Consider the following 26,246-nt stretch of genomic DNA (forward strand, 5'->3'; position numbering starts at 1 on the left):
CCCTGAAATCTCATTTTTAAATGTTGACAATTTTTGAAATGGTAAAACACTGGGCCATCCAAACAAAACACATCCGCAGGTCAATTCTGGATCACTGGTACCAGTTTGTCATCTTTCTGCTAAATATTCACAAAGCTGTCCTAATGCTTAACCATTCATTAGTCAACTTGAACTTCAACGCACATCCAAAAATCTGACTTTTATTCTTCATGGGGCTTGTTCTAGAAATAGGCTAAATTGCTTTCTGAAATTACAAGTAGAAATCTTCCTCTTTACATCCATCGTTGCTTAACATTAAAAGCAAGAAACACTTCAAATCTTCTGTTTGACCTACACTTAGGAATATGAACACACTTACTGTTTTTGAACTTGGCAATTATCTTTTCAACCCAATCTGGGTTGCAGAGATGGTTGCTAAATTTGTCCTGTTCACACAGCCAACCTCGTTAGAGTTTGACCAGGAAACACTGAGTTGAAGGCCAGTGGCCCCGTCAATGGAAATCAGTTGGGAGTCCCTCTCAGCTGCCGGCTCTTGGCGTTCCCAGAGGGTCTGGATATAGCAGCACTCCCCTCCCCGTGGTATCACTTTCCATGGTTTCTGTTACCTGTGGTCAACTGCCATCTAAGAGCAGACATCCTTCTGACATATCGTCAGAAGGTCAATAGTAGCCTAACACTACATCGTAATGCCTACATCACTCATTTCATCTCATCAGATACGCATTGTAACATATTGTATCATCTCCCATTATCACGGGAAGAAGAGCGAGTACAGTACAATAAAAAAACATATAAGGAAACATATAAAAAAAAACATATAAGATATGGGGGGAGGAGGGAACCCATAGCATATATAGGGTTCCAGTCATCCACTGGAGGTCTTGGGACGTATTCCCAGCAAATAAGGGGCTGGGGGGGGGGGGGGCGGGGGGGGCGGGACAGGTGACTGTAATTGCTATAATTGATGTTAGATTTATTTCTCTAAGTAGTTTTAATTTGCCATCTCCTCATTAGCATTTTTAGATTGCTAAATCCTTTTTGCCTGGATTCCAGGGTAATTTTTAAGAGGAAATAACGACTAAGCTTTCCCATATTTGGGCTAACATGGCCAGCAGGAGACCTACACAGCTGCACGACCTTGGCCAATTCTCTTCACCTCTCTAGGCCTCAATTTCCTGTAGCTGATCTCCGAATTTCCTTTCAGCTTTAAAAATTATTTTGACAGTGTAATTTAATTATGCAAAAAGATCTCAAATCTAGTTCATCTTTCTTCAGACTCACCCAAGGGTAGGGAAGGCAGGACGCATGCTTTCATTCCTTCCCCAACCATTCTTTGGGCTTCTACCACGTGCCAGACACTCTGCCAAGTGCTGGGGGCACAAACCTAAACCAAAACAGACCTTTCCTCAAAGATCTTACAGTCTTTTGGAAGCCAGGGGTGCAGCTACAAAGAAATCAGCAACTATGATACAAGGCGATGTTAGAAGGATGCAAGGAGCTCAAGGGAAGCCTGGGGAGCACGGTGTAACTCACATAGGAAGTCAAGAGAGGGTCCCTTGAGGTGGTGTTGCTTAAACTGAATTTGCAGAATGAGCAGGGGTTAGAAAGGCAAAGAAGAGAAACAGCAGGGGCGCCTGGGTGTCTCATTCGGTTGAGCATCCAACTTGGGCTCAGGTCATGATCTCGTGGTCTGTGAGTTCGAGCCCCTCGTTGGGCTCTGTGCTAACAGCTCAGAGCCTGGAGCCTGCTTCAGATTCTGTGTGTGTGTGTCTTTCTCTCTCTCCCTGCCCTTCCCCCGCTCATGCTCTCTCTCTCTCTCTCTCTCTCTCTCTCTATCAAAAATAAATAAACATTAAAAAAAAAAACAACAACAACAGCAGTCCATGCCAACAAAGCATAAAAGAATGAAATTGCCTTGCAAGTGCTTGGGACTCAGAGAATAGCCAATAATTATTAGCTGAATGAATAAAATAGGACAAGAACAACAAGAACTAAACTACATCCTAGTCCATTCCTTCAAGGAACATTATTTGCCAGATGTTGCTAAATAGATATGAGTCAGGGTGCCTGGGTGGCTCAGTCAGTTAAGCATCCAACTTGTGATTTTGGCTCAGGTCACGGTCTCACGGTCATAAGATTGAGCACTGCATTGGGCTTAGTGTGGAGCACAGAATGTGGATCCTGCTTGGATTTCTCTCTCTCTCTGCCCTTCCCCTGCTCATTTCCTCTCTCTCTCTCTCTCTCTCTCTCTCTCTCTCTCTCTCTCAAAATAAATAAATAAATAAAAATTTAAAAACCAACCAACCAAATAAATAACTGTGAGTCAACAGTCTTACTGCTAAATGAAATCTGAATAATGTCCATCCACCATTACAATGGGTCACAGTTTTCAACTCCTTGGGTGCAGAATAGATTCCCTACCCTACACCACCTCTTAAACTTTTGTTGCTTCATAAATTTCACACAAATGCTGAAAATATTCACAGTACACAAACAGGAAGTTAGGGATAAGATAAAGCTTTCAGCTTATTGTAAGAGACCTTAAAATACCGCATTTCTATGCGAAGGATATGTTCCTTCTAATTTGCTAAGAAGGAGATTTATGGCAACATCAAGTGATCCCCTGTTCCTGAACGTTCAAACCCTAGAACACAAAATCTACAGATGATGACCTCTCATGATCTAAAGTGTTTTTACAAGTTGTTCCTAAAGCTGATACCTTTAAGGGTCAAAGGCATCAGGCAGTGAAAAAAGACTGTAAAAAACAGTCGGTAGTCAACAGCTCTTCCTGAACTAGTTAAACTGCGACAGAACTGACCTGTGTACAAACCTCTCTGGAACTTCCAGACTTCATCTGATCTTTTGTTTAGAATTAATATATTTTCAGGAAATTCAGGTGTAAGAAACTGTTAGCGTCTTGAGAGAAAGAGAGCTGAAAAATGTACACCATCTATTTTCCTTTCAGAATAAAACCATAACAAATAAGGTAATGTATGCCCATATTCCAAACACGTTTATGCAAATGCTTCTAGACTCAGCTCAACTATTTTTCTTTAGGAAAACACCCTGGAGAACTCAACAGGAATTCTTGTGACACTCCTTTATTTATTTTGTTTTTTTCCAACGTTTATTTATTTTTGGGACAGAGAGAGACAGAGCATGAACGGGCGAGGGGCAGAGAGAGGGAGACACAGAATCGGAAACAGGCTCCAGGCTCTGAGCCCTCAGCCCAGAGCCGGACGCGGGGCTCGAACTCACGGACTGTGAGATCGTGACCTGGTTGAAGTCGGACGCTTAACCGACTGCGCCACCCAGGCGCCCCATTGTGACACTCCTTTAAAGGCTGGAAGGCATATTGCACCAATGAGGCACTCACCAACCACTGAGGCATAAAGAAATGGAAACAACCACAAACTAGTACAGAAAAATTAGTTTGGACACTTAACAAAAAGCCAAATGTGGAAAATGTCTTGTCACGTGATCCTGTAGCCCCTTCCCTGCTCTTGGCACCCACTCCAAAAACTGTTTGCTTTCTCATTGCTGAAGATGGGAACCCATTATGCCAGCAGTCATAATGCAACCTAGTGTGTCTTGAGAGACTCTCCAATTCTTTTCTTATTAGAATTATTTGATCTGACTCACTCAGCTCCCCTAGAGGGACAAAAAAGAAAAGAAAAGAAAAGAAGAGAAAGAAAGAAGAGAAGAGAAGAGAAGAGAAGAGAAGAGAAGAGAAGAAAGGAAAAGAAGAAAGAAATAGGGACCATTAGAAGTAGATGAAATGCGTTCAAGAACGTTTTGTTGCTGATGTGATATGTGATTTAAACTATTTCATATACAAACCATGAACACTTGTCAAAAAGACAATGTTTTGCAAAACTAAACATTTTTCTCTTAAACATTCCCTTATCTGTACCAGACTTAACTAGCTACGCCTTGGTTCACATTAATTTTGCTTTCATTTGCCTCTCCTGAATAGTCACGATTTTAATTTACCTTGAAAATTAATTGGTAAAATATGAGAACTTAAAAATGATGACATGAATCATGTTCTTATTCTTTGGGTTTTACAGGCAGATCAGGCTGAAGTTAATTTTCTTTTTCTTAAAAAAATTTTCAAAAATATTATCTTCCTGCACCATCGTCTTTAGTCTACAGGAGCCCTTTATTCTTTTCCAAGGGAAGTGCAGTCTCCTAGACCTAGAAGTTCTTTGATTCTCAAAAAGTTGCGATCAAGACAATGGGCTGAACTTGTCCTCAATGGAGATCTGATGCCTCCCTCCCATCTGGCCTGGAGGCCACTGGCTTTGTGTCATATTTATTACCTGTAACCTACTTCAGGGCATAACAGAATCTCACTTCTCTCTGGACCTCCATCATCAGATATATATAGTAGCAGATGTTCAATCATGATTTGCTGAATTAATTTAATGGCAAAAAGAACACAAAAATCTCTAAATAAGTTGAGAACAAAACAAGAAGAATAAGAATGAGAATGAGAATGAGAACGAGAATGAGAATAATAAAACAACTAACATTTATTGAGAGCTGCTAGTGCCAGGCAGCCTTTTTGCCAGGCAAAAAGAACATAAAAATCTCCAAATAACTTGAGAACAAAGAAGTAATAGTAATAATAATAATAATAATAATAATAAGATTAGCATTTATTGAGAGCTGATAGTGCCAGGCATTATTTTCAGTACATGGACCAACTTGTTAATTTTATACAATCACCAAAGGAGATAGATTCTACTTCTAACCCCTAGTTTTCAGCTGAGGGAAATGAGGCACATAAAAATTAGTAATTTGCTCAAGGTCATAAAGCCGAAGAGTGATGGATCTGGAAACCACACACCCCTCCCCAGACAGTCTGATTCCAGAATCTATGCATTTAACCATTACAGCTACTAATTGCCATGTTTCTATAGAGTCTGTGAGCTTTATTAACTTCTGCTATTAATCGCTGCCCAGATTTTGTGGCTCTTTCCCCACCACATTCCACCCTAAGTTCATTGCCCCACATTTCAACAGAAAAGTTCTGGGGGACGCCTGGGGTTTCAGGATGGTCAGGTGACAAAGATCCTCACTATAGAAGTTACAAATATGGAACCAGATGGTCAGAGGGAATGAGGTTTCCACTCATCGGTGTTTTCTCCAGTTGGTGAGTGCCTCTTTGTACAAGATGTCCTCAAACATATAGAAGGGTGTCACAAGAAGAGAGGATTAAACCAATTCCATGTTGGTCCAGACAAGACAATAAAGACTAAGGGTAGAAATTACTAGGGGCACCTGGGTGGCTCAGTCAGTTGAGCTTCTGACTTGGGCTTAGGTCATGATCTTATGGTTAGTGAGTTCAAGCCTCACGTTGGGATCTGTAGTGACAGCTCAAAGCCTGGAGCCTGCTTCAGATTCTGTGTCTCCCTCTCTCTCTCTGCCCCTTCCCCACTCATGCTCTATCTCTCTCTCTCAAAAACAAATAGACATTAAAAACAAAATTAAAAAAAGAAATTACTAGAAGTCTGATTTTCCCTCCCAAATCCTTCAGTATTTCAAAAATAGTGAAAAGTTGGGAGAATAGTAAAATGAACACCTCTATACCTACTTTGTAGAATCAACAATTAACACTTTGTTTTATCTGCTATATATAAATATATTTTTTTCTGAAACGCTTTAAAGTAAGCTGCAGATATCATACTTCACTCCTGTTTTTAAAATGCATCTCCAATAATAAGGACACGTGTGTACATAACCACACTACAGTTATCCATACCTAAGAAAATTAACAAAAACTGGATGGATGGTTTTGACCTAACACATAAAAGAATTTGCTCAGAAGTAGAGCCCTTCAAAAGTCAAATATGAAGTTCTCTAGCACAAGCAAAATGACTTCTTAACCACCTATCAACAAAAACATAGGAAGACTTTACACACCAGGACATGACTGGAGTCCTAGCTCCTTCCTGGATTTGAGTTACATAACTAAAGTCCTTCCCAATTATTGTAGCCCAGGGAAGAGAACAGAACCTAGCCTCCTTTTCTAGAAAAAAAAAAAAAAAATTGTCCCTTTATCTTTTTGCCATCAGGCCAATGCATATTCTCATAATCGCAGCTATCTGCCCACTTGGGCCACCCAGTCATCCTTCCTAGCTTCACTACATAATTATTGACTCGAAGTTGGAAGATTCCATCAAGGACACCTATGTTAGAGCCTTCTTGGCATTAAGAAAAAAGAAAAAAGAAACCCTCCTGGGGTGCCTAAGTGGCTCAGTCAGTTAAGCGTCTGACTTTGGCTCGGGTCGTGATCTCATGGTTCATGAGTTCAAGCCCCACATCCAGCTCTGTACTGACAGTGCAAAGCCTGCTTGGGATTCTCTCTCTCTGCCCCTCTCCTGCTCTCTCTCTCTCTCTCTCTCTTTCTTTAAAAACAAAACAAAACAAAACAAAAAAACCTTCCTTCTGCTCCATACCCACCTCCCTTTTTGCCCCAAAGCTGAATCTGCAGTAGTCCTTCAAAAGCTCCAGACCCAGCCTAATATCTGAACTGTCTTCCCAGAAAGTAAATTTGATGGTTGAGCCCCACCTGGGGTTACAGTTTGTTTATTGGTCTGAGCACAAGATGGGACAGGACTGATCTATGAACCTAGAGTACAAGACTGAGGATGACCTAAGTTCAGGGGGAATGAAATAGCCAGACCATCTAAGTGAAGGGACAATCCAAAAAGACTAGGCCAAGAGCCCAGATCCACCATCAGGCAATGGGACAGACACTATATTAGTCACGGTTCTCCAGAGAACCAAAATAAATAGGATGTAGAGACATACATGTAAAGAGATTTATTATAATGTGTTGGCTCACACTATTATGGAGGCTGAGAAGTCCCAATGGTATAGATTCCAGTCCAAGTCTGAAGGCTTGAGAACAGGCTGTTCTGAGGGCAGGAGGAGACCAATGTCCCAGATTGAAAAATCAGACAGAGAGACAACCCAACCTTCCTTCACCTTTTTATTCTATTCCGGTCCTCAGTGGGTTGGATGAAATCCACCCATATTGTACAGGGCCAGCCCACAAACTCAAATGCTAATCTGTTTTGGAAACACCCTCACTACGCAGGACCAGTGTTCAACCAGCTACCTCGGCATCCCTTGGCACATCAAGGGGACACATGAAATTAATCACAGAAACTTAGGATTCCGCAGGTTTAGAGAGAAAGGTTGGGGCAGAGCCTAGTAATAGACCCTGAGCTGTTGGCAGGGCACTCCTGATAAGTACCTACACCCCAGCTCAGAGTCAGAAAGGAGCTAAAGACATAGAAGGTGGGGAGGGGGGTGTTGAAATGAAGCCTAAGTTGCAAAAAGAGGTATATGAGGTAGGTAAGCAGGAGTTTAATCTTCGAATCCAAAGGGTCTAAATTCTCTACCCAGAGCCCAGCCCACCCTGATGGCCTCTGCCTTTCCTGTCGCCCAGCTGAAGATTTGAACCCTCTTCCCAGCAAGAGGGAAAGAATAACTGATAACTTTGGGTAGGGGCTATATGTAGTGAAGGAAGAAACAGTGGAATAAAATAGAGAAGTTATAGTAGAGGAAGGGAAAAGAAGGGAAGGGAGAGATTCCAGAAGAGGTGTTCTCTGCTGACCGGGGGGATGGTCACACAGCATATAAGAAAAATCTAGGATCTGATAGAACATGGGGGAGGCTGACAGACAACCAAAACCAGGCCCAGTTCCCATTTGGCTGTGAACAGGATGATAATTCATGAACCTGAAGTAAAGAATTAATTGAACATTCTCAAGACTGTGGGTGTGGGCTTGATCACTAGCAGGAAGGCCATTGTGTTACAAGAGGGCACCGCCAGTCTCTTTTATGACAAAGGGCATGGTGCAGAGCTACTCAAAGCTTTAGAGATTATCACAGGAGAAAAACAACTTCCCCCATACTTCCATTCCTCCTGAGGGGGCAAAAAGCACCAGAAATTCGTTTTTTTGTTTTTAGTTTTTTCATTTTAAGAAAATACCATTTTGTTTTTGTGTCCTACTTTCAAAAAATGATGACTGGGAAGATGGGGTTCGAAAGTGAAGGCTTCTGAGCTTTTCTTTCTTTCTTCTCTGCCCTAGAAGCAAGGAGAGAAGATGAGAAGAAACCCAGAGGCTAAAGGAGGCCAGGAATGGAAGTGGTCTCTCAAGATGCATGTCTGAGAGACCTGAGCCCAGAGACTGTTGCCTGCCTTCCTGCAGCATACCCGTAGGGTCTCTGTGGTATGTCAGCTTGACTGAATTACATTGCACAGAACTGCCTTTCCTATATGTTTCTGGTTAGAACGAGCCTTAAGAGATATTTTTGGGTGAGACTTGGAAAGCAAAAGCAAAGCGGTGGCCATCTTGGTTCCTGTGCTGGGAAGCACAGGCGCTGTTGTATCACTCATGATGCCGTGCACTGTCGCCCGCACTGACCAGGCAGCACCTGGACCTACAGCAACACCCTCTTCCCCTGGGTCCTCCTGCAGCCTTATCTGCTCCTGGGCCCATGTGTTTAGCCATTTGATGAAGGGCACTAATTTCTCCTGTGAGACACCACCTCATTAAGGTGGAACCAATGAGAACTAACAGGTTCCAGTCAGTCTTCATGGACTGCAGTCTGTCCCTATTCTTCCCACTTGACATCCACTTCCCCCGTTCCAACTACCTGCCCTGTGAACTTCAAGCTCACAATCAAACACAAAGATATATCTCACACATAAATATGAGACACAGAAAGTATATATACACATACGCATAGTCATATACACACATATATGTTTGCTTCTCTGATTGAACCCTGACTGAGTCAACACTCTAGAGAAGAGTTCCAGATCTTCCCCAGCACATGCAGCTCAGTGTTTTTAAGTCACATTAATTTTCCACCTGATTGTTCTCAGCAAACCATTTTATATGTTTCCCTGCTAGGAGAAATAAAAGCACTAGAGCCCAGCCATTTCTAAGCAATTTCTCAAACATCTGCAACCTGACAACCTGTATTACACATTCTATGCTTCATTCCAAGTGGAAAAAGTTAATTATTCTCATACTGTCAAAGTTTGTTTGTTCGCTTGTTTGTTTCATCTCTCCATAGAGTGAAAAGCCACTTGTCGACTGTGTGATTTGGGGCGAATAACTTCAACTCTTTGGGCTCCGTTTCTTCATCTATAAAATGGAGGTGTAATAGGATTGTTGTAACGATGAAAAATAATGGAAGTAAAGAGATGTGTACAATATCTGGCCTAGGATAATTATTCAGCTGAAAAGAGGAGAGAATGCCAAGGCGGTCTTGATTTTTGCTGAAGGCAAGAGAAACTTAGCTATCTAGAAGAGAACCTGGCACAAAAGATTAGGCGCATATGCAGAGAAAGAGCTTAGGAATTTTTCCAGATTCACTCTAGGGTTTCGGGTAAATAAACTTTGAAAGGCCCTTTACTCTAGGAAGGAAAAATGGAGGGACAGTGACCCACAAATCAGTTGGAGACTTCCTCAGCTTGTCAAGTAATTGTGCTTGAGAGACAGGGGTGCCTGCTTCTAGAGGCCACAAGAGAAATGTAAGAACTTCAGATTATTGAAAGAGAAAGTAATATTTTATCCCTTTAAAAATTAATTTGGTCGATAGTTTTAAATGGGAACACCTGTTTGTGGTACAAAATTTAAGATAAACAAAAAACAAATAATGGGAAGCCATCCGTCTTCCCCCATTTTCTCTTTCCTCTATCACCCACCTCTTGTGTGTCTATTCAGGGATAGTCTATACTTGTACAAATACACACACCTGCACACATTTACATGTACATCCATCGATAGAATATAGGTCAAGCAGATATATATGTTTATATATAGTTCTTTAATATGCATTTTATATTTTTTTATTTTAATGTGGTTTGCTCTACATGTTGATCTCTACTTGGCTTTTTATGCTTCACAATGTATCCTGGAATTTCTCCATTTCAATACAAACATGCCTGCCTCATTTTATTTAATGGCTGCATAATAGTTGTATGGGTGTACAAAAATTACAGTCCTTTTTAAAAAAAAAAAATTTCATGTTTTTATTTTTGAGATAGAGACACACACACAGAGTGCGAGCAGGGGAGGGGCAGAGAAAGAGAGGGAGACACAGAATCCTAAGCAGGCTCCAGGCTCTGAGCTGTCAGCACAGAGCCCGACATGGGACTCCAACTCACAAACTGTGAGATCATGACCTGAGCCCAAGTCAGATGCTTAACCAACTGAGCCACACAGGTGCCCTAGTTACAGTCCCTTTTGACCTGTATGGTTACACCATTGCCAGTCTCTTACTATTAAAACAAGGCTGCATGAACATATTTGTGCACACATTATTTCACACATGTGCAACTATATCTTAGAATAAATTCCCAGAAAAGGAAATTGTTGAGTCGAAGGATTTGTATGCTATTTATAAACATTGCTAATCTAATATTGTTAGAGATTATATCAATTTACACTCCCACCATCCAGTTCTCTCGCTATGCTAACAGCAGTGTGTTATCAAAATTCATATCTTCCCCAATCTGGTCGGTGAAAGCTATATCTCATTCCAGTTGTAAGTGGCATTTCTGTCACGAGTAACGGTTGGATCTTTTCATATTTTAAGAGTGATATAAAATTTTTTTCTCTGTGAATTATCTGTTACTATGCTTTGCCCAATTTTCTACTGAAGGTTGATTGTGCATTGTAAATACGGTTTTTCTTTGGTCTTCTGACTTTGCTCGTGGTGATTTTGCCAGGCAGATTTTTTTTCCAAACAAGATATGTCTTTATATTCTATGTTGCCCCTTAAAAGCGCTGATCTATCCAAGCTTTCTGAGGGCTCAAAAGTTTATTCATGAAAACCTGACTGGTGCAGCCACTCTGGAAATCAGTGTGGAGGTTCCTCAGAAAATTAAAAATAGAACTACCCTCTGACCCAGCAATAGCACTGCTAAGAATTTATCCAAAGGATATAGGAGTGCTGATTCATAGGGGTACATGTATCCCAGTGTTTAGAGCAGCACTATCAACAATAGCCAAACTATGGAAAGAGCCCAAATATCCATCAACTGATGAATGGATAAAGAAGATGTGGTGTGTATGTGTATATGTATATATACATATGTGTATGTGTGTGTGTGTGTGTGTGTGACACACACACACGCACACATACACACAGGATAAAACTATTCCTAATATATATATATATATATACACACACACACACACACACACACACACACACACATACACACACACAATGGAATACTACTTGGCAATGAGAAAGAATGAAATCCTGCCATTTGCAACAATGTGGATGGAACTGGAGGGTACCATGCTAAGTGAAATAAGTTAGCCAGAGAAAGACAGATATCATGTTTTCACTCATATGTGGAATTTGAGAAACTTAACAGAAGACCGTGGGGGAAGGGAAGTGGAAAAAATAGTTTCAGAGAGGGAGGCAAACCATAAGAGACTCTTAAATACAGAGAAGAAACTGAGGGTTGATGGCAGGGGTGGGGGGCAGGGGAGAGAGGAAAAATGGGTGATGGGCGTTGAGGAGGGCACTTGTTGGGATGAGCGCTGGGTGTTGTATGTAAGCTGTGAATCATGGGAATCTAAGAGCACACTGTATACATTGTACATTAGCTAACTTGACAATAAATTATATTTTAAAAATTTACGAAACCATATCAATATAACAAATGTTGCTTGAATCTGACCTAATCTTGACATCATAGGTGGACAAATGTCCCCCAAAGGTGTGTATATCCCAGAAAAAGCTTGAAGGATTCCATAAATAAGTATTGGAGAAATATTAGGAAAGGTCTAGCTTGAGACAAAAAGAAAATTTATTGAACATTCGTCTAATTAGAGTTTTCTGTTTCAAATTTCAATCTTGTTAAGATATCTGTGCTCAAGACTGAATCAGAAAGAAGTATTCATTTAGCAATATTAGAATTCTCATTAGAGTGAAAATAAAATAATAATGATGGAAGAGCCACAAGCTACAAGGCATGCTAAAAACTCATGGGAAGAAACCCCCAAAACCATAAAAGCTCCTATCTGCGAACACTGGACTCGTCTCAAACATTTCACAAAGCGATACTCTCCTAGAGACACTCTTCTTACAGGCTGGACAGAGAAGCTTCTGCTGAGAAACAAAGAACAAACCATCACGAGAAACCAGAGCATTTGGGCATTGTGCGGCATTTCTGACCCCACAAAGACATCTCAGTGACTTTTGTCCCCTGAGACAGGAGGCAAATGGAGTAATTCTGTTGTCCAGTTGTGAAAGCCAAGTGCTGTCCCAGGGCCAAACCAAGGGAAAGATACAGGAAGAGAGATACAGGCAATCCAGGCAAAACAGGAAGGGCAAGAGGGTTCCACAGACCTGAATGGACCACAGACAAACCCAGCAGGTCTTCAAAAAAACAAAGCAACAACTCTCCCCTCTGACCCAGCGCCACTGTTATCCTGGGAAGGCAGCCATCATTCAGCAAGCACACCCTCTTCTCTTCCTAGCCTCTCCTTGAAGAAAGGTCAAACTTTCAGCCAGAGTGCCCCAAACCTGTGACCTCAGAGACCTCAAACAATTGCTTCTTTTCTTTCCGTGACTGGTGTTGTCACAGATGCTCCTGGTTCCCAGACAGACGCCGGCCTACGGGCCCACTGCCATCCCTCCAGATTGACTTGGCTTTGGATTCCTTTCCAGCCTCTCTCAATTCCAGTTCCTGAGATGGCCTTGGGGGTTGTGGTAGCTGAAAGAGACATTGTCAGAAGGTGCAAGGAAATACCTTGTGAAAAGAAGCTGCCTTTCCCTTCCCTCAGCCAGCATGAAGCCCGAAAAAGCAGCGTATTCTTTTTATTGCTTCGTTCTGGGTCAATGTGTCTAAAATATGGGCCAGAGGGAAGGCAGTGGAGTAGGCTCTTCTGTGGCCGAAAGCAGGAAATTTTCTAAAATAAATATAGTTGTCTCATACCACTCGTTCTCGCTTTCAGTATTTTAGCCAGGCTTTCTGCTCCATAAGGGAAGGGGTAAAAAGCCCACCCATTCAGCTGGAAAGTGCTGTAGATTCCATAGAGCAGCAAGCATCTGAAAAATACTGACTTAAGGAAGTGGTAAATTATGCAGATGCTGTTGATAAACTGGGTCTCTAAAGCCAGCTGTCTGTAGATACGCCAAAGCCTTGACCAAAACAAATGGTCATGGCTGTTAGAGACAGCAGAGACCCTGGAGACTATCACTCGAGTACAGATGCCCTTCTTATAGATGAGGCAAAGAGGCCGGAGGAGGTTAGATGTCTTGTCCAGGGTCATTCAGCTGCCAATGGCAGAGCCAGGATCCTGAGCCCGGTCTTTTGACTGGAGGTCCTATGCTGTTTCCATGACCTACATTTGAAATGACTGCAAATCCAAGGACACTTGCAGCCATAAGCAACTGGTTGTCCCTTGGGTAGGATTCTGGAAAGGACTGATGTACCCTCCCTTGAGCCAGACTTAGCAAGGGAAATGCCACACAGATAGACACACACAAACATCTTAGGAACAGTGCAGTTTCTATCCTCAAGTCAAAAAGCAAACCCTGACTGGTTCAGTGAGTAGAGCATGCGACTCTTGATCTCAGGATAGTAAGTTTGAGCCCCATGTTGGGTGGAGAGATTAGTTTAAAAAAATAAAGTCTTTAAAAGGAAGGAAGGAAGGAAGGAAGGAAGGAAGGAAGGAAGGAAGGGAGGAAGGAAGGAAGGAAGGAAGGAAGGAAAAAAGGAAGGAAAAAAGGAAGGAAGGAAGGAGACCCTGAAGCCTTTAGGCTTCTAACAAGTTGTGCATAACCCTCCAGATCTGGTAATTAGGATGCTTTCTGTAATACCAAACCATATGATATCAAACATTCATTTGTCTAGGGACAGTGAAAACTTGCAACCAATCCCAAGAAGTTACGTTCACCAATATCTCTGTTACTATTGCTCAGAGACATTTTCAGGTTTTAAGAATTACAGATGGTTTAATAAACACTTCTCGCTGTTTGTCTCTTGACTTTGGTGGCTTCCAGATGAGGCTTGTCCAGAAAAGAAAAAAAAAAAGATTTAGGGAAAAGAAAAATTACGGACTTTTGCTAAAAGGCTAGATTTAAAAGTTTTATTTGGCTCATATTATGTTTGGCCTTGGGAAGCAAGAGTTTTCCCTTAATTCTGCTCTAGAATTGAATGTCTTACCAGTTTGTACATGCCAGATCTCATATTTTCTTACAGATGTCACCAAAGTGATAAACTTGTTGGAGTAAGACATAGGACTACTTGGAAGAGGTCCAAGTGCACAGAGAACCCCATTTCCTGAACAGCATCCTGAGCAGGGATGCTCGGCTTACCCTCCATACATGGGTAGCTGGTATTCAGGGCTGGCTGTTGACTGAGCCTCCCACCTACAAGGGACTAGAAATCCAGTAGCCTCCTTAGATCCTGAGGAAAAAAAAATAGGGGTTCTGCTGTCGGGGAATAAGGGGTGCTCCTATATTACCCGCACCTGCTGTAGACAAAACAACAAAGTCAGATCTTACAAGCTCACTGCGGTCTTCTCTGTGGGTGAGCCTTTCTCAGATAGAAAAGGTCGCCTGCCACAAAGGAGATGTGGAAGTAATGCCTCCATAGGAGGCATTTTACATTTGCTCTCCCTTTTTACAGAGTTTGGAGGTCAAGGTCGGTGCACCCGTGGTTGAGATGATGGGGGAAATCCCTGCTTCCACTAACTCTTTCGGCCAGCACAGAGAGCCAAAGGGTCTGCACTTGACCTTCAGCTGTAGCTCCTGCCTAATTAGAGCAGCCCTGGAGGGAAAGAACCTCCATGCCTCCCCGAGAAGGATCCTAACTCTGAGCATGTCTGGCAACATATCCCTGCTTGGGTGAGGGGAACGGGAGACCCCATTCCCCATCCCCCCCCCCCCCAGGTGGGGCTGGATGTCCCATCTTCCTGGCTTCTGGCTTCTAGACGCGCCAAAGGAGCCTACCCGCCCCAGTCCTTCCCTTCCTTCCCCATTCTCACCTCTCTTCCACCTCAACCTATTCCCATTACAGAATCTCATTGTCAAGCAGCCAGTCTATAGCCAGGAAGGAAGGGGGGTGGGCATAACCTGAAAGATGTCATGAGTTATCTTTTTTTCTAACTCTTAAACACTTCATTTCAACTTGATACATATAACTGTACTATTTCAATTGTATGTATTAGTACAAATACATAAATGCATAAACACATAAATACAAAAATTAATACGTATATAAATGTGCAATGTGTTTGTTGACATGTAGGGCCAAGGCCTCTACTTTCAATGTAAGTTTATTGTTTGGTGATCTATAAAATCTTCCTGACATCAACCATACCCATAATGCATTGTCTGCTATTCCCAATTTCAATGTTTAAAGATAAACAGAAATTCATGGGGCACCTCCCCTGCTCATGTGCTCACTCTCTCTCTCTCTCTCTCTCCCTCTCTCTCTCTCTCTCTCTCTCAAAATAAATAAATATTTTTTAAAAAGATAAACAAAAATTCAAGGACACTTCCCGTCAGGTGGAATATACAATTTTTATTACTTTTTTTCAGCCTTCATAGTTATCCAGCAAGTGTAGTTATAATGTATCTTTATTTTGAGCTTGTAATGCTCGTATCAGTGGTTATAGAACAAACATGACCACCACAACTTATATATCTGATTTCATGTGTGACCATGTTTTATTTAATGTTTGCAATTTTTTTCTAACACGCTGAGAAAGGCACAGTATAAAATGGGGAGGGAACTTCAAACAAAAACTTGTATGCAAATGTTTATGGCAGCATTATTAAAAAAATGGCCAAACGGTCATTACCAGAGGGGAGGCGGGTGGGGAATGGGCAAAATAGGTGATGGGGGTTAAGGAATACACTTGTGATGAGCACTGGGTGCTGTATGGAAGTGTTGAATCACTGTATTGCACACCTAAAACTAATATAACACTGTATGTTAACTATACTGGAATTAAAATTAAAACTCAATTTAAAAAATTAAATAAAATAAATAAAAACAGCCAAAGGGTGAAAACTATTGAAAACTATTGGAAAACTATTGAAAACTATTGAAAACTATTAGCCGATGAACAGGTAAACAAAATGTGGTATAGCCATACAGTGGAATAGTATTCAGCCATAAAAGGGAATGAAATATTGATAAATACTACAACATGAAAGAACCTCAAAAATACTATTCTAAGTGAAAGAATCGAGACACAAAAATCTCACATGCTGTAGGACTCCATTTATATGCTATATCCAAAATGGGTAAAGCCATAGAGACAGAAAGCAGATTTGTGGTTGTCGGAAGCTTAGAAGAAGGGGGATATGGGAGGATTGCCTAATGAGTACAGGGTGTCCTTTTATGATGATGAAATGTTTTGGAACTAGATAGAGGCGGCGGTTGCACAACCTTGTGAATGTACTAAATGCTAATGAGTTGTATACTTTTAAAGGTTTTTTTTTTTAAGTTTATTTATTTATTTTGACAGAAAGAGAGAGAGAGAGAGAGAGAGAGAGAGAGACTCCCAAGCAGCTCCATGCTGTCAACATGGAGTTCAACACAGGGCTCGATCCCATCAACTGTGAGATCATGACTTGAGCCAAAATCAAGAGGCACTTAACCAACTGACGCTTAACTGAGTCGCCCAAGTGCCCCTGAGTTGTGTCCTTTTAAATGGCTAATTTTATGTTATGTAAATTTTACCTCAATAAAAAAAAAATTGGGAAAGAGGAATAGATCCTGAGAACTTGCAACCCCCCCCCCCACGCACGCACAGCCATGCATATTGTCACGGTACACGTACATGGACATGCATTAGTAACGCAGGTAGGGCTTTCTTAACTGATGGCTGTTCTGCCCTCCTAGAGGTGAAGCCTTCTTTCTGTACCAGAGGCCTATTGATCTCTCAGATTCTTAGCAACATTGCAATCATCTCATGTTGTTTTTCTCCTTACCCACACTAAATTCCACTCTCCTCTTCTGCATATAAGTGACTGCCAGAAGCCAACTTTGATTGGCCATTTGGGACCCCGAGAGATATCATTGGACCAATCACCACTCCATGAGGGTGAACAGGCACGTGAGCTATATATCCCTTCTCCACTTGCGTTCACTGAGGACCATTGTTTCCTCTCAGGAGCACAGATGGGCCATGTCTGGAGATGAACGCACCAATTGCTTTTTCCAACGTGTAGACCTTGCAAGCCCAAGCCCGCTGGTATTGCACACACTGCTGTTCTTAAAATCTGTACCTCAGGGTGGGACCAGCTCAACGACCTCTGATTGAGGCTTCCAGATGTTCCACAAGAAGAGGAAGAGAATGAGCTCCAATGGGACACTGAGCTCTGAGGGGGAGATTCTCCCATCCTTATCTCTGGAAGCCCTACATGAAGCAGACGTAGCTCTGGGAGCCCATCGTGAGATACAGTAAGCCCTGGAGAGGAGGGCTGAAGCTAACAGAAAGCAAATGTCTACTTTGGCAATGGCCACAGCTGACGTCAGTTTATTTTCCTCACCATTGTTAACGAAAAAAAGTTATAACAAGACAGTTTTGTGGAACATGCTAAATACCAAATTGTTCTGTTCGACTTTGATCATTTGTGCTTCCTATGATAAGCAGCATATGGCCGCAACCTTAGCATGCGACTGTAGTAAATTATCAATTTAAATATCTTTACCACAAAACTTTATTGGCTAGGGAAGAAAATGTCAAAGGACTAAGACGAAAAAGAATTACTCCAGCAAAGCCACAAAAACTGTTTGAATTTACACAATGAGCTTGATTCCATTTGTAACGCTGGTGTCCCTAAATTCTCATGGTTTCTGGGGCTATTAGCCTTTAACATCTAAGTGAAATGGCTGGAGCCCCCATTCCCGATGCTGTGGGAAGTCTCCCTCCAGTCTCCTCCGGGGGTTATTGGAGAGCAGAGGGAGATTCTCATTCTCTTGACCGGTCCAAGCTGCAGCCTTCTTTCTGACCATCACATGCAGCTGTACAGATCTCGCCTTATTTCATTGGCCTAGTTTGTGCCCTGCTGAACACTTCCCAATCCCCATTCCCCCTAAAGAATCACTAGGCCAAGGGTATTGTGCATCACATGTTTTGGCTAAAAGTTGGGGACATAAAGAGGGGATTTACAACCCAACATTGTAAAAGGCAACAATTAAAACTCTGTATTAGACATTCCTTAGTCATACCCTGGGATAGAGATTTTTTCCCCCTCTGGTCATGCTCTCTCCTTTGGAGTACAGCTTGCTACCAATTTCTTGGCTTCCGCCACCAACCTGAGACCCTTCTCTCAACTCTGGTTCCCAACCTAACCTCCTAAACAGTGTTTACTTTCTGACATAGAGCCATTACTTACCTACCATGGTGTGCGTTCGCACACACGTACAAATGCACAACTATTCTCTGGGTCTGATTTTGCAATCCAGATACCCCCCGTCTATGTGCTCTGCTAAACAAAGGATCACCTACTCCAAAGCTCCACCTTTTGACAGCAGAAAACCCTCACAAAAACTTCTAGGATTTCATTACCATAGTCAGTCATATCCTTTTTGTTTTTTGTTTTGTTTTGTTTGGGGGATTTGGGGCAGCAAAATATATGGAACATAAAATTCACCATTTAATCATCTTTAGTTGTATGGTTGGGTGGCATTAGGAACATTCACATTGTTGGGCAACCATGACTACTATCCGTTTCCAAATCATTTCATTATTCCAAACTGAAACTCTGTACTCTTTAAATAACTCCCCATTCGCTCCCATCCCCCTCCCCTGCACACCGCTATCCTGTTTTCTGTCTTTGTGAATTTGACCATGGTAGTTACTGCATGTAAGTGGAATTCTACAATATTTGTCCTTTTGTGTCTGGTTTTATTCACTGAGCATGTCTTCAAGATTCATCCACGTTGTAACATGTGTCAGAATTTCGTTTCTTTTTAAGGCTGAGTAACGTTCCAGTGTATGTTTACAGCACAGTTTGTTTACCCGCTCATCCATCATTGGACGTTTGGGTTGTTTCCACCTTTTGGAGATTGTGAATAATGCTGCTCTGAACTGTGTGGTACATAAGCATCTGTTCAAGTCCCTGCTTTTCTATTCTCTCCAGACGTGGAATTGCTGCATCACGGCAGTTCTGTTTAATTTTTTGAAGGACCACCATACTGTTTTCCACAGCAGCTACAACATTTCACATTTCCACCAGCAATGTGCAAGCGTTCTGGTTCCTCCACATCCTCACCAACACTTATTTTCCATTGTTTTTATTTTTTAAATATTTTCTTTAATGTTTATTTATTTTTGAGAGAGAGCTAGAGAGCGCCCATGCACAAATCGGGGAGGGGCAGAGAGAGAAGGAGACACAGAATTCGAAGCAGGCTCCAGGCTCCGAGCCATCAGCACAGAGCCTCACACGGAGCTTGAACCCATGAACTGTGAGATCATGACCTGAGCCGAAGTCAGATGCTTAACCAATTGAGCCACCCAGGACCCCCTCTATTGTTTTTATAACAGCCATCTTGATGTGTGAGAAGTGCTATCTCATTGTGATTTTTTTACTTGAATGTCCCTAATTATAGTGATGTTGAGCATCTGTTCATACACTTATTGACCATTTGTATATCTTCTTTGGCAAACTATCTACGCAAATCCTTTGCCCCCTTTTTAATTGGGTTCTAGTTGTGTTGTAGGAGCTTTTATATATTCTGGCTATTGACCCCTTGTGGGATATATGACTTGCAAACATTTTCTCCCATTCCGTAGGCTCTCTTTTCACTCTAGATAGTGTCATTTGATGAAGAAAGGTTTTTATTTTGATGATGCCCAATTTATCTATTTTTTCTTTTGTCATCTGTATTTTTGGTGTCATGCCCAAGAAATTATTGCCAGATTCAATATCATGAAGATTTTCCCCTATGTTTCCTCCTAAAAATTTTACAGTATTAGCTCTTATGTTCAGGTCTTTGATCCATTTTCTGTTCCTTTGTCGGGTTAGGTAAGAGTCCACCTTCATTCTTTTGCATATGGGTGTCCAGTTTTCCCAGTACCATTTGTTAAAAGGCTGTCTTTTCCCCCATTGAATAGCCTTAACTCCTTTGCTGAAAATCATTCGACCATATAGGCAAAGTTTCTTTCTTTCTTTTTTTTTTTTTTTTTTACTTTTCTAGATGTTTCTTTTTTTTATTTTATTTTTTATTTTTTAAAATTTATGTCCAAATTAGTTAGCATATAGTGCAACAATGATTTCAGGAGTAGATTCCTTAGTGCCCCTTACCCTTTTAGCCCATCACCCCCCCCCCACAACCCCTCCAGAAACCCTCAGTTTGTTCTCCATATTTATGAGTCTCTTCTGCTTTGTCCCCCTCCCTGTTTTTATATTATTTTTGTTTCCCTTCCCTTATGTTCATCAGTTTTGCCTCTTAAAGTCCTCATATAACTGAAGTCATATGATTTTTGTCTTTCTCTGACTAACTAATTTAACTTAGCATAATACCCTCCAGTTCCATCCATGTAGTTGCAAATGGCAAGAGTTCATTCTTTTTGATGGCCAAGTAATACTCCATTGTATGTATGTACCACATCTTCTTTATCCATTCATCCATCGATGGACATTTGGGCTCTTTCCATACTTTGGCTATTGTTGATAGTGCTGCTATAAACACAGGGGTGCATGTGTCCCTTCGAAACAGCACACCTGTATCCCATGGATAAATTAGGCAAAGTTTGTTTCTGGGCTTAATCACTCTTATAAATTCTCCTAGATTTATAAAGATCAACTATTTTTACAAATCTTCCTAGAGGAATCAAATGAAACTAAATAATCTTCTGTGAATACTGACAATTTTTCCTCTTCATGAGATAATTGCTGCATCTAAAATTTGGGGGAAAGTCATAAGATATTATTTATTTAACTTTATGTTTTAAATGTGATTTAATTGATCTAAAATATTTTTTCAAATTACTGAGTCCAAATTTAGCCAAGGCCAGTGTCTTACTATTAGCAGCAAAATCAGATTAAAATACATTAGAGGCATCCAACTGAACAGAAAATGACTATGAATTAATGGTACCAACAATAGTAACCTTAGAGGCCTCCTGTGTCAAGAGTTATGGGATTATATCTGAGTTCACTACGTCATTCAGTTTTTCAAGATGAAATATTTCAGAATATTTACTTCCTATGAACTACTATAAATTCCCTTAGAATGTTTATTATACCTGCTAAGCACATTTACATTAAATCAGCTCAAAAATTTAAATTCATAAAATCAAAAATACTATGGATTCATAATAGCCTAAGACAAGTTAGGCTACCTAGAGTTTGTAAAATGTGCTAAGTTAACTTAACCTAGGTACAGGTTAAATATCCACAAAAAAGTAATTTTGATATCTCCTGAAGACTCCTTTCTCTAACAGATCCAAAGAGAAAAACCATCAAGGCAAGAACCATCCTAATCTCAGAGAGAACATTTCACAGATTATGTTTCATTTCACTTATCTCTTTGCTTCCTGGGGATGTTTGATTTATTACTGCTGTCAAGAAAACTCCTCAATTTCCAGTAAGAGGCTGAAGAAAGCCTGAGCCGCCCACATCCCAGATGTCCAAGGTTCCAGCCACATGGCATTTGTGAAAATATGAGTGATAGAGTTCTGCTTTCCAATTTTATTTGAGGAAAATCAAGCTTTCAATTTTTCCTATCCATCCATTGGCCATATCCCTTTTGAAATTCACAGTTTGAAGTAATAACTCCAAGAATATTATAAACCAACGAGCCAAAGACTTTATTTGAAAAAATAAAGCATCTTTTAAAAATATTATCCCACACATAATAACAATCCCCCAAATCCCTATGAAGCAGATTTAGTAAAATGATCCAAGCCTCAAATAACACCAAATCTCAAGAAATAAACACCTTTTTCCCAGATGGGGAAAGACAGATGTATCAAGAAAAATTTTTATATTAAAAAATTTTCATATATGTTCACTGCAGCATTATTTACATCAGCCAAGATTAAAAAAACAATTTTAGCGTCTATCAGTGCATGAATGAAATCTTGCCGTTTGCAAAAACATAAGATGGACTTCGAGAGCATTATGCTAAGTGAAATAAGTTAGACAAAGACAAATATTGTATGATCTCTTTTATATGTGGAATTAGGAAAGAAAGAAAGAAAGAAAGAAAGAGGAAGAAAGAAAGAAATAGAAAGAAGAGAGAGAAAGAAAGAGAGAAAGAGAAAGACAAGAAAGAAAGAAAGAAAGAAAGAAAGAAAGAAAGAAAGAAAAAGAAAGAAAGAAAAAAGCTCATAGATCCAGAGAACAGATTGATAGTTTCCAGAGGTAGGGGGTGGGAGCAGGAAGAAATTTTAAAAAAAAATGTTTTTAAGCAATTAAAAAATAGATTTACAAAAATGCAAAGCAGTATTCTCACTAAATTTTTGTTTTGATAAATACAGTATTTTGAAATAAATGTTATTTATGTTAAAAAAAAAACTTTTTTTCAATCTGAAGCATTTTGGCTAAATAAAGCCTCAGAAGCTCATAAAGAAGAATTTATATCTACTAATTATAGCCATCAAGTTTCCAGATGGTCTACAATTTTCCATTTTGTGAGAAAGTTTGCAGATTTGTATGTATTCTTGGCAGTACTGAGACTCAGTCTTAGCTGTGAGGTCATTTGGGGAGACCATAGCTGGAGATCAATAAATATAAACCCGAGGAGGTTTTGCAAGTGATTCAAAGAAAAAAGAGACAAACCGAGAAACATATTCTTAACTGTAGAGAATAAACTGATGGTTACCAGAGAGGAGGTCGGTAGGGGGATGGGTTAAATAGGCAATGGGGATTAAGAGTACATTTATCATGATGAGCACTGAGTAATGTATAGAATTCTTTAATCACTAAATTGTATACATAAAACTAATATAACACTGTATGCTGACTATACTGGGATTAAAATTAAAAAAAAAAAAAAAAAAAAGGAACCTGTGTCCTGACATCCTTGAGCATGTGAATCAACCAAACCTGAATCCTGTCTTACTTCTGTACATGCAATTAATGTGATATTGGATTTCTTTATGTTTAGGCCAGTGTGTTTCAAGGTTCCTGTTACTTGCAGCAAAAAAGCATCTCAACAACAGCATCCATAGACAGAACAGGTAATAGGAATTAATCATAAACTCCTATTTCCACTGCTGTTGTGATTAAAAATATTCATTCACAACTGTTACTGAGGCATTCATACTATCTCATTAATTTCTTCAATCAAAAGATAGTAAAAATACCACCAAGCATAGAGGGTGCATGGAAATTTCCTCTATCTTAATGAGAGATCTTTGTACTTGAAAATGTTTTTTTAAATGGCTGAAGATAATGAGAAATATGCTATTTTATGATTAGGAAAAAACCAACCTATTGTGAACATTTATATAGACTTTTATGATTTCTAAAGCATTTTCAGACCGAAAGAAACATAAGCTAGTATTTTTGTCCTGCCCGAGTTACGCACGAGGAAACTGGGACTCTAAAATTGTAGGTGACCCGTCCACAGTCCTACATCTATCAGGAACTTACTCCAAGTCTCAAACCCAGTTCCTCTGATTACAAATACCATGGTGTCTTCTTAGCGATGAACCCTAAGATCGAGTGAGACCTTGGGCATTCCATCCTCTGCCCATACTGCCAAGAAAAATTACACACAACAAGGATGACATCCTATTAAGAAATAAGACACCCAAATAGATGCATGTAGTACAAATGAATCTCTAGGTATTTCTGGTTTGCAATTATTTTTTTTAAGCAATTATACTTTAAAAGGCTGCTTTGAGCAATGCTGGAGTTTTCAGCAGCCACCAACATGCTTTCTGGAAATCATGTGCAGAGAGGAAATTTTCATGAAATGTTCAAATAAACAAAAAAGTTAAACTTAACAAGCAGATTCTTTTCCTTTATTTAGGCTCACCCTGGGTTTACATTTCTGCATTGTTCTGTAATACTTTAATATACTTGGTGTTTTTTTCATTTTGTAATTCAAAGGGTAACATACTGGAAACACACAATATGCAAAACAAAGATAAAAACAGTCTTTGAGGGATTTTTTTTAATGCTTCTAAAAACATAAAAGAAGGCATGCATAAATGAAAGCACTGAGCATGTTCCTGGATAGGAAGACAATACTGTTAAGAAGTCAATTCTCCCTGAATTAATATACAAATATAGTATAATTTCCTTTGAAGCCTCAGCAGGATTTATTTTTGTCAAAATAATTCTATACTTTGTATCAGTCAGGATTCAGTTGCTTTCTCAGCAGCAGGCAATCCAAACCAACAGTGGTGAAAACAAAATTAAAAAAAATAAAAGCCCATTTCTCTCCAAGTAAGTAGAGTCCAGAGGGGGTGCCATAGGGCTGCAAAAACTCCTCTTTTGTCGGAGAACCTGGATCCTCTCATCTTCTTGTTCGGCCCTCCCCAGACACGGCTTCCACCTCTGACCCATACTGTCGACTCAAGCTCCAACAATGTTGTCTGCATGAGGAAAAAGGAAAGGGAGACGAGAAGGACACGCTCCTTTCCTTAAAGAACCCATCCCGGAAGTTGACGCCACTGCCACTTAGTAATTAATTGGCCGGATATTGATCACATAGCCACACGTAACTTCCAGAGACACTTGGAAATGTAGTCATTATTCTTGGCAGCAACACTCACCTAAAGATTGAGAGCTTTGGGGCGCCTGGGTGGCTCAGTCTGTTGCACATCGGACTTCGGCTCGGGTCATGATCTCGCGGTCCGTGAGTTCGAGCCCCGTGTCTGGCTCTGTGCCGACAGCTTGGAGCCTGCTTCAGATTTTGTGTCTCCCTCTCTCTCTGCCCCTTCCCCACTCATGCTCTGTCTCTCTGTCCTGTCAAAAATAAACATTAAAAAAAAATTTAAAAAAAGACTGAGAGCTTTATTCTCATAAAAGAGGGTGGCAATGGGATTTGAAGGACCTCTAGCAATTGTCCAACACATCATTTGCCTGCTATATATGAAGCAGCTACAATTATTAAAGTATGTTCATACCTTCTATAGAATAAAATAAGAGAAACAGACCGAAATATAAAGCACAAGGGTATGTAAGAATTTAGTATATGATAAAAAGGGACAGCTGAAACTATAATTTTGGGTTAAAGAAAGACTTTCAAGTGCAACATCAATGTCAGAAACAATGAAATATGACCTGCTAGATTTGATTTGATAAAATTCGATGTACGATTTCAGTACCAAAAAAAGACCATAGAATAAAATAAAATAAAATAAAATAAAATAAAATAATAAAACAAAATCCAGAGGGGGAAAATCCAACATATGGGATGAAGGGTTACTACTTCTAATATTTAAAAAGCTCTTTAAATTTACTGATGCCAGACCCCCACCTTTAGCTAGGATGGAGTAACAGAATTGGATTTATCAGAGCACCTGGGGGGACTCAGTCGGTTAAGTGTCTGACTCTTGATTTGGGCTCAGGCCATGATCTCACGGTTCATGGGATTGAGCCCCCCAAATGGGATTCTCAGTCTCCCTCACTCTCTATCTCTGCCCTTCCCCCCCCCCATCAAAAGAAATAAACTTTAAAAAAAAGATAGGATTTATTCTCCTACATGAAATAACAAAAAACCTGGACAGATATCTAACACAACAGTTTTCAACTGTGCATTCAGAGATCACATAACAAAAGATAGTGATTCTTTGAGGACAAGAAACAAATAAGGTGAGCCTGAAAGTTGCCCCAGATCAGTCCCTTGGTAGAGGTTCCAGACAGCAGCGGGGTCAGGGGAAAACCAAGTGGAGCCCAGCAAATCCCTGAGGTAAGGAGACAGGGATGAGAAACAGAAAAGACCAAGGAAGCTGGAGTACACAAGGCCGAGGACCTGAGAAAATAGAGGTACACAAAGAAGTCTGGAGATATATAGAAAAGCTTCCACAAGTATTCTACAGACTACTGATCAGTGGATGTCTTTGAGGAAGCTACCTGAGGTTGAAGAAAGAACCAAACAAAAGAATTCCAGGGAATAGTATTCAGAGCCCATGGAAGCAGTTGTGCCCATTCTTGCCAACTAAATTGAGAAAACTCATAATTCATGGAGCCAATGAGTCCTAGAACCAATGATGCCCTGTTCCCTCCCAGCAAATCCCCAAAGCAAGACCGTGAGGTTCAAGCTGTTT

The sequence above is a fragment of the Herpailurus yagouaroundi genome, unplaced genomic scaffold (genome assembly GCF_014898765.1).
Source record: "Herpailurus yagouaroundi ecotype Mexico unplaced genomic scaffold, PumYag 28, whole genome shotgun sequence".
NCBI classification, from domain to species: domain Eukaryota; kingdom Metazoa; phylum Chordata; class Mammalia; order Carnivora; family Felidae; genus Herpailurus; species Herpailurus yagouaroundi.